Source organism: Hemicordylus capensis, chromosome 6, assembly GCF_027244095.1.
Source record: "Hemicordylus capensis ecotype Gifberg chromosome 6, rHemCap1.1.pri, whole genome shotgun sequence".
In the NCBI taxonomy this organism is placed as follows: Eukaryota; Metazoa; Chordata; class Lepidosauria; order Squamata; family Cordylidae; genus Hemicordylus; species Hemicordylus capensis.
The window spans coordinates 116,380,879-116,390,072 of NC_069662.1; positions in this window are offsets into that span (position 1 = coordinate 116,380,879).

Sequence of the window (9,194 nt, forward strand, 5' to 3'; positions counted from 1 at the left end):
AGAAATTTCATTTGCAAGTTTCAAGATTCTAGGCATTACTTAAAGGAAAGAATCTCAGTTCTGCCACACATGTGATGTTGTTTTTTAAGTGGCTGACATACAGAACAAGGATGCACCAATGCAGCAGGAGAGCAGGCTAACAGAACTTTCCAACTAACTGCACAGGTGCAATGGGGAAGTGGCAATTTTTTACACCCTCCCTTTCTCCAGGAAGCCCTCTGTGCCACTTCAACACATGTCTCCAAGGGATATGCAACCCTCAGGGGGCACATTGTCAAGTGGCACAGAGGGCTTCCTGGGGAAGAAAGGGAAGGTGTCTAAAATTTCCACTTCCTTGCTGCCCTTGTGCAGTTAGTTGAGGAATTCTGTCAGGCTGCTTTCTCTTGCTTGCACCAGTGTATCCTTGCTCTGTATGTTAGCCAGGAATGTCTGTGTCTCATGCTCATGCAGCTGCAAACAGACAAGCACAACTGTTAGAATAAGGGTAGGAGGTTGGCTACCCAGATTTGCATAATCATCAGAACTCACACATTTCCCACTAGTCCAGGTTGTTTCTGACAGGGCTATCCAGTTTTTCTATCCAGGTTTTAACCAAGGGTGGAGAAGAGGAGAGCCCTTCTAACTTGATTCTACAGTCATGACAACCCTCCTACCCAGTCAAACGGCACCTGGCACCACTCCCCCATATGGAAACCGTGGAGAACTGTGATTACAATGTCTGCTGTTAATGGATGTGCTAGCTTGCCAAGCACACTCTATGAGCCTGAGGCTGGAGCAGCTTTGGCAGTCTGCATCTGCCTCCTGCTCCTTTGTGGCCAATGGGAGGGCAGTTGCTGATGGCATGGGCCCTTTTGAGTCTGTTGGCAGTGCCAGGGGTGGAGTCACCATTGGGCAAATGGGTTCAAAGAACCCGGGCTGCCACCCCTCAGGGGACGCACCTCGCGGCCCCAACACACACCCTGTGTCTGACATCAGACACGGGAGGTGCTGGTTAAGCTCCCAAGCAGGGCCGTGTGGCCCCATTCGGGAGTTAAATGGCCGATGCTGCGTCTGCGGCATAGCCAGGAGCAGTTCTTGCCTGCCTTTAAGACAGGGAAAAGCCACTCCTGGCCATGCTGCGAATGCAGCGCCGGCCCCAATCTAGCTCCCGAATAGGACCACACAGCCCCATTGTGTTCGCAGCATGGCCAGAAATGGCTCTCCCCTGCTCCTGTCCATGTGGCCCCGTTCGGGAGCCAGACCGCGCCCCCCCACATCTGACGTCTGATGCAGGGGCATGGCTAGCCCCCATGTCTGATGTCAGATGTGGAGGTGGGGTGAGCGGGGCTGTAGCAGCAGCTGGAAGTGGGCCGCTTGCAGTCTGGCTCCTCCACTGGGCAGTGCAAAGCATATTGGGCAGGCATACAGGCCTTTGGAGGACTTTAAATGGAGGGGCAGAGCTTGTACCTGCCAATTCCACTGCCCAAGCCCTCAGCAGGTGTTCTTGTGGGTTTGCTGGATTTGCAGAACCATGTTGAGGTTATGCCCGTGTGCTGCATACGGGATATCTTGCCTGGGCTCCTACTCACCCCCAAATGTGAATGGGCTACCTCTCTGTTGTAGCTCTGAGGAACTACTGGGTCATAATTCCATGGGCGCAAGCCTCTTGACACTCTCTCCTTGTGGCTCTCAGCCTTGGGGCAAGCTGCCTGGGGTCAGAATTCAGCATAAGTCTCTTTGACACCTGGTTTTGTTAGGTAGTGGAGCTGTGGTTGTTTTTGGACTGAGGGATGTGTCTGGGAGAGCAGGAAAATGGGGTTGGTGTGGGGGCAGCAATACCACTGGTAGCGGGCAGAGGGAGATATGGTGGTGGGAACTAGGCTGGCCATTACAGGGCGAAACGGTCCAGGCAACTGAGGCCTGTTCCTATTTCCAGCTCCTCTCCCAACCCTGAGACCCCTGGGAGCTCTGAGAACACTCCCTCGAGGATTAGGGTACTGCTGCTGAATGTCAGGTCAGTTAATGCTAAAACATCTCTCATCTACGATTTGATTGTGGATGAGCATGCTGACCTGATATGTGTGACGGAGACCTGGTTGGATGAGCTGGGTGGGGTTGGTCTCTCTCAGCTCTGTCCTCCAGATTTCCTGATTGTGCAGCAGCCCCGCCTGGAGGGTCGGGGAGGGGGCGTTGCGGTCATCTATCGAGAGACCCTCCCCATTTCCAGGTGCCCGGTCAGGCAATCTCAGAATTTTGAGTGTTTGTCCTTGAGGGTGGGCCTCCAAGATAGGCTGGGGATTCTGTTGGTGTACCGACCACCCCGCTGCACTTCAGTCTCCCTCCCTGAGCTGGCAGGGGTGATCTCGGAAGTGGCCTTGGGTTCCCCCAAGCTTATTGTCTTGGGGGATTTCAATGTCCACGCTGAGGCCCCCCTAGTGGGTGCGGCTCAGGATTTCATGGCCTCCATGGCAACCAAGGGCCTGTCTCAATTGGTATCGGGCCCTACCCACATGGTGGGGCATACTCTGGATCTGGTTTTTGCCGACTGGGGAATAAATGATCTGGAGGTGGGGGAGTTTGAGATAACTCCCTTGTTGTGGACAGATCATCATCTGATGGGGTTTAGTTTGACTGCTCCGTCTGCCATCTGCGGGGGTGGTGGACCGATTAGAATGGTCCGCCCCCGGAGGCTTGTGGATCCGCTCGGATTCCAGAAGGCCCTCGGGGAGTTTCCAGTGTCCAGATCTGGTGACCCTGTTGAGGCCCTGGTTGATCTCTGGAATGGAGAGATGGCCCGGGCTGTTGACACAGTTGCTCGTAAACGCCCTCTCCGGCTTGGTGGAGCCCGTTCAGCTCCTTGGTTGTCCTCTGAGCTTAGGGCGATGAAACAACTCGGGCGATGGCTGGAACTATGCTGGAGGAAGAGTCGTCACGAATCCAACCGAACATGGGCTAGAGCCCATTTTAGGGACTACTCCGTGGCGGTGGAGGCGGTGGAGAAATGCTTTTTCTCTGCCTCCATTGCATCTGCTCAGTGCAGACCGGCGGAGCTGTTTCGTGTAGCTAAGACATTGCTGTACACACACACCCAGGTAATGGGGGAGGAACCATCCACAGCCTGCTGTGATCAGTTTGTGTGTCACTTTGCGGATAAAGTCGCTCGCATCCGTGCTGATTTGGACTTCAGAGTTTTGACAGTTCCGGCAGACGTGCCTCTGGTACCATCTGGTCCTATTGTATTGGATTCTTTTCAGTTGGTTCAGCCTGAATATGTGGACAAGATCCCGGGCAGTGTGCGGGCGACATCGTGTGCCCTTGACCCTTGTCCTTCATGGCTAATAAAAGCTGCCAGGGAGGGGGCAGGTAGATGGTTGGAGGTGATTATCAATGCCTCATTAAGGGAGGGCAAGATGCCATTGTGCCTCAAAGAGGCGATGGTGAGACCATTATTAAAAAAAGTCCTCCCTTGAGTCCTCCAACCTGAACAACTATAGACCGGTCTCTAACCTGCCCTTTTTGGGCAAGGTGATAGAGCGTGTGGTGGTGTCCCAGCTGCAGAGGGTCTTGAATGATACAGATTATCTGGACCTTTTTCAGTCTGGCTTCCGCCCTGGATATGGGACTGAGACTGCCTTGGTCGCTCTAGTGGATGACCTATGCCAGGAACTAGACAGGGGGAGTGTGTCCCTGTTGGTTCTGCTGGATCTCTCGGCGGCGTTCGATACCATCGACCATGGTATCCTTCTGGGCCGCCTCTCAAGTATGGGAATCAGAGGTACTGTGTTGCAGTGGTTCCGGTCCTTTCTTGGAGGGAGGGTCCAGAAGGTGGTGCTGGGGGACTACTGCTCGGCTCCGTGGGCACTGGCCTGTGGGGTCCCGCAGGGTTCGGTCTTGTCCCCCATGCTGTTTAACATCTACATGAAACCGCTGGGAGAAGTCATCCGGGGACTTGGACTGAATTGTCAGCAATATGTGGATGACACTCAGCTCTATTTCTCCTTGTCACCTGATCCTAGGGAAGTGGTGGATGTCCTGAATCGGGGGCTGGAGGCCGTGATGGGTTGGATGTGGGCTAATAAACTGAAATTGAATCCAGACAAGATGGAGGTAATGTTGGTCAGTAGGAGAGCCAATCGGGATGAGGAGATTTTACCGGTTCTGGATGGGGTTGCACTCCCCTTGAAGGAACAAGTACACAGCTTGGGGGTATTACTGGACCTGGCTCTGCTTTTGGAAGCTCAGGTGGAAGCAGTGGCCAGGGGTGCCTTTGCACGGCTTCGGCTAGTGCGCCAGCTGCGTCCCTTTCTCAAGAAGGCAGATCTGGCCACAGTTACCCATGCCTTAGTCACATCAAGGCTGGATTACTGTAATGCACTCTACGTGGGGCTGCCCTTGAAGAACATCCAGAAACTGCAGCTAGTGCAAAATGTGGCAGCTAGGGTTTTATCTGTAGCTGCCCGGTGGGAGCACATCACACCCATTTTGAAAGAGCTGCACTGGCTACCAGTTTGTTTCTGGGTCCAATTCAAGGTGCTGGTTTTGACCTTTAAAGCCCTAAATGGTTTGGGTCTGGGTTACCTGAGGGACCGCCTGCTCCCAAGGGTTGCTGCCCGCTTGACAAGATCATCTGCGGGGGCTCTGCTCCAGGTGCCGACAATGAGGGAGGCTCGGTTGTTGTGTACGTGGGACAGGGCCTTCTCTGTTGCTGCCCCCAGACTCTGGAATGCTCTCCTGGTGGCTGTTCGCTCCTCAGTTTCCATCACAGCTTTCAGAAAAAATGTAAAATCTTGGCTTTTTGCCCAGGCATTTATTTGATTCTCTGCTGCTGCTCTTTATCATCTTTATTGCTTTTATGCTTTTTGTTTTAAATTTTTAAATCAGATTTGTTTAATATTTTTCCCCACTTAATATTTTAATTGTGTCTTTTTTACCATCTTGTGTTAAATTTTTTTTGCTGTAAACCGCCTTGGGATTGCTTTAATGACAGGTGGTATATAAATTTAACAATCAATCAATCAATCAATCAATCATTCTGGGATATGAAAGATACGTTGATACATACAAAACTAAAAAAATATAATGAAATTGCTTAATTTCCATTCCTTTAGTAGCATACATACTTTACTCTTCAAGTTTTCATTAATGGCCTGTTCTTAGGAAGCTCAAGAAAACTTGAAACTGACAATGTAGTATGAAGAAAAACCAGGGAGAACCATCTCGTTTCTTCTCCACAATCTTGATTATGAGTGACATTCTTAACAGGATGAAAGACAGCAAGAAAAAACATAAAGGACTTGGTAACCATAGACCATGCTTAATGCCTAAACACAAAATTGACAGATGAAATAGAATAAAATGTAGGATTGTGACTCAGTAATGTTTGGAATGTCACCATCTGTAGGATCTTGTACAAAATAATTATTATCTTTTCAACAGGCCCTCTCAAAATTGGGATGACTTCTTTGTCCAAACCATGAACACAAAGCACTGCTTTCAGGAAACCAGGCAATACTCTTGGAAGCAGCAAAGGCCTCTTTTTTAAAGCTGCAGAAGCTTTGTGGTCCTTGACACAGTCCATAAGAACCACTTTTAGGAAAGTCCCCTGACTCAAGTGAGCAAAGGCTCAGCCAGCCTTCCATCATGTATACTGTGTAGGTTCTCCTCTAACCCATCTAACCACTGACCAGAGGCAGCCCTTCCATGAGGCAAAATGAGATGGTTTTTTTAGACAGCAAGGTGGCAAGATGCCCTTCTGACTCCTGCTCTAAAAAAGGAGGGTGCACACAAGAGAGGTGGCAATTGGCTCCTTGCCTTAGGTACACCAAAGCCTTAAGCCACCTCTGCTGCTGACAGCCCTTTGACTCTGCTTCATATCCATATCCATATCCATATCCATTCATCTCCTTTGACTCTGCTTCTCTCCAAGAAGACTGCCTTGGTCGACCTGATGGATGATCTCCAACAGGGAATTGACAGAGGAAGTATGATTCTGTTGGTCATTTAGAACCTCTCGGCAGTTTTTGATACTATCGACCATAGTATCCTTCTGGAGCACCTGAAGGGGTTGGGGTGAGAGGTACTCCTCTGCAGTGGTTCCACTCCTACCTCTCAGGCAGGTTCCAGTTGGTGTCCCTTGGAGACTGTTGTTCTTCAAAATCTGAACTTCTGTATGGTGTCCCTCGGGGCTCCATATTGTCTCCGATGTTGTTTAACATCTACATAAAACCGCTGGGAGAGATCATCAGGAGATTTGGTGCAGGATGTTATCAGTATGCTGATGACACCCAAATCTATTTCTCCATGTCAGCATCATCAGGAGAGGGCATAACCTCCCTAAATGCCTGCCTGGAGTCGGTAATGGGCTAGATGAGGGACAACAAACAGACTGAATCCAGATAAGACGGAGGTACTCATTGTGGGGGTAGAAACTCTGGAGATGATTTTGATCTGCCTGTTCTGGATGGGGTCACACTTCCCCAGAAGGAACAGGTACGCAGTCTGGGGGTGCTTCTGGATCCAAGTCTCTCCCTGGTGTCTCAGGTTGAGGCAGTGGCCAGAGGTGCCTTCTATCAGCTTTGGCTGATATGCCAGCTGCATCCGTTTCTTGAGACAGATTACCTCAAAACAGTGGTACATCTGCTGGTAACCTCCAGACTGGATTACTGTAATGTGCTCTATGTGGGGCTGCCCTTGTATGTAGTCCAGAAACTACAGTTGGTTCAGAATGCGGCAGCCAGGCTGGTCTCTGGGTCATCTCAGAGAGACCATATTACTCCTGTATTGAAGGAGTTACACTGGCTGCCGATATGTTTCCAGGCAAAATACACGGTGTTAGTGATAACCTATAAAGCCTTAAACAGCTTGGGCCCTGGGTATTTAAGAGAACGTCTTCTTCATTATGAACCCCACCGCCTACTGAGATAATCAAGAGAGGTCCGTCCGCATTTGCCACCGGCTCGTCTGGTGGCTACTCAGGGACGGGCCTTATCCTTTGCTGCCCCGAAGCTTTGGAATGCGCTCCCTAGTGAAATAAGAGCCTCCCCATGTCTGACAGCTTTTTAAAAGTCTTTAAAAATGCATCTGTTCACCCAGGCTTTTAACTGATACTGTTTTGATTGTTTTTAATGTTGTTTTAGAGCATTGTTTTTTTAAAAATTAAATTGTTGTGTTTTAAATTTCTTGTTTTGTTTTTAATGACTGTTTTAATGTTGTTTTTATCTGTTGTAAACTGCCCAGAGACGTAAGTTTTGGGCGGTATAAAAATATGTAAATAAATAAATAAATAAATAAATAAATAAAATATCCCAGGAAGCTCCTACCTGGTCACTTACTTTCAGGTGTGATCAATACATCTCATGATGCTTTGCAAAGAGACCCTGCTTGCTCCCCACAGTCCCATGAGCAAAGATCACTGGAATCCCCTGTGTGCTTGGTGTGTAAGAACATAAAAAGAGCCCTGCTGGATCAGACCAAAAGCTCATCTAGCCCAGCATCCTGCTTCATGCAGTGGCCAACCAGATACATCAGGGAAGCCCACAAGTGGGGGAAAGAAGGCAATCACACCCTCCCATTGTTGTTCCTTAGCACCTGGTGTTCAGGGGCATGCCCCCTCTGATCCTGATGGAAATATGCTGCTATTCAGGCTCGTAGACATCGATAGCTCTATCCTCTAAGAATCTGTCTAATCCTATCTAGATTGGTAGCCATCACCACATCTTGCAAACATGAATTCTATAGTTTAACTACTTGTGGTGTAAAGAATTACTCATTTTTGTCTGATCTGAATCTCCCAGCATTTAGCTTCAATGGATGTCCCAGGCTTCTAATATTATTAGAGAGGGAGGAAAACATCTCTCTATCCACTTGCCCCACACCGTGCATGATTTTGTACACCTCTATCAGCTCCCCCTTACCTACCTCCTTTCTAAACTAAAAAGGCCCAAACCTTGTAGTCTTTCCTTAGAGGGCAGTCACTCAGAAACCAATCATTTTGGTTTTCCTTTTCTAGGGCATAATCTAAAACATTATTCCCAGTTGCAGGCAGAAGCTGCTGTCTTGGGTCTGGACCTGGGCCCAGGTCCTAGAATAGCTATGAGGGGACTGTAGCTGACATACTGCTAACTGAGTCCCCTGCTAACTGAGCAAAGAGGCACCTTTTAGAAGTGGTAATTATCTTAGATTTAGCGAGAGCAACTGGCCTTATCCATCCCCAGCACAGCATCCCTCCAGTGATGTCTATCTTACATTTCTTTTTTAGATTAGGAGCCATCCCCATCCTCCATCCCCATCCTCCTTGGGAACAGGGTCATTTATTTAGTTAGTGATATCCATGTAAACCGCTTTGGGTACTTTTATTGAAAAGTGGTATATAAATATTCATCATATTCATATTATGCAATGCCAGCAACATATTGCAATGTTGCATTTGCACAGATTAAAGAATTGTGCAAAATAGAGATGTGCAAATGTAATCCCAAACATATTCCACTGGAAAAGATGGGAATATTTTGTGCAACTGCATTTGCACAATTTTTGCATTTGCGTAAATCAGGGGTGGGGAACCTTGGCCCTCCAGCTGTTTTTGAACTACAACTCCCATCATCCCCAGCCACAATTGGCTGAGGATAGTGGGAGTTATAGTTCAAGAACAGCTGGAGGGCCAATGTTCCCCACACCTGGAGTAAATGAAGCTTTGTGACGTGTGCCTGGTATTGCGCAGTTTCTCAGCTGTGCTTCTACTATCATTCAATGATTTGTGGGTGTGGGCTACTATGCTATCATTTGTCCCATTTCAATTTTCAGAGTGCCACCGAGATGTGAAGATTATTTGTTGAGAAGCTCGACAGAGAATATTTGATGTGAAAAATACTTTTCCATAAGGGAAGATGCAGCAGCACCAAAAACGGTTGTGGTCACACTCTTTTTCTCATCATTTTGCCACTAATTGCTGGAACTTTTTAACAGAGCAATGATGCGATCATTTGCAAAAGCTAGGAAAAGTTGTACAAGACAGGTACCTGGATCAATAGAAAAATATTCTTAATGAGAATGAAAGCTAGAGCTTGATCATTCAAAATTGAGCAAGCACCCTCTGTTCAAATGACACTGAAGGCAGAAAAGCATCTGGTTGCCATAAACTCTTAGATAGTTGTAGACTGCTGATCTTGAACACAATAGTAAGCTCATTGACGAATAGAATTTGGGCATTGCTTCTG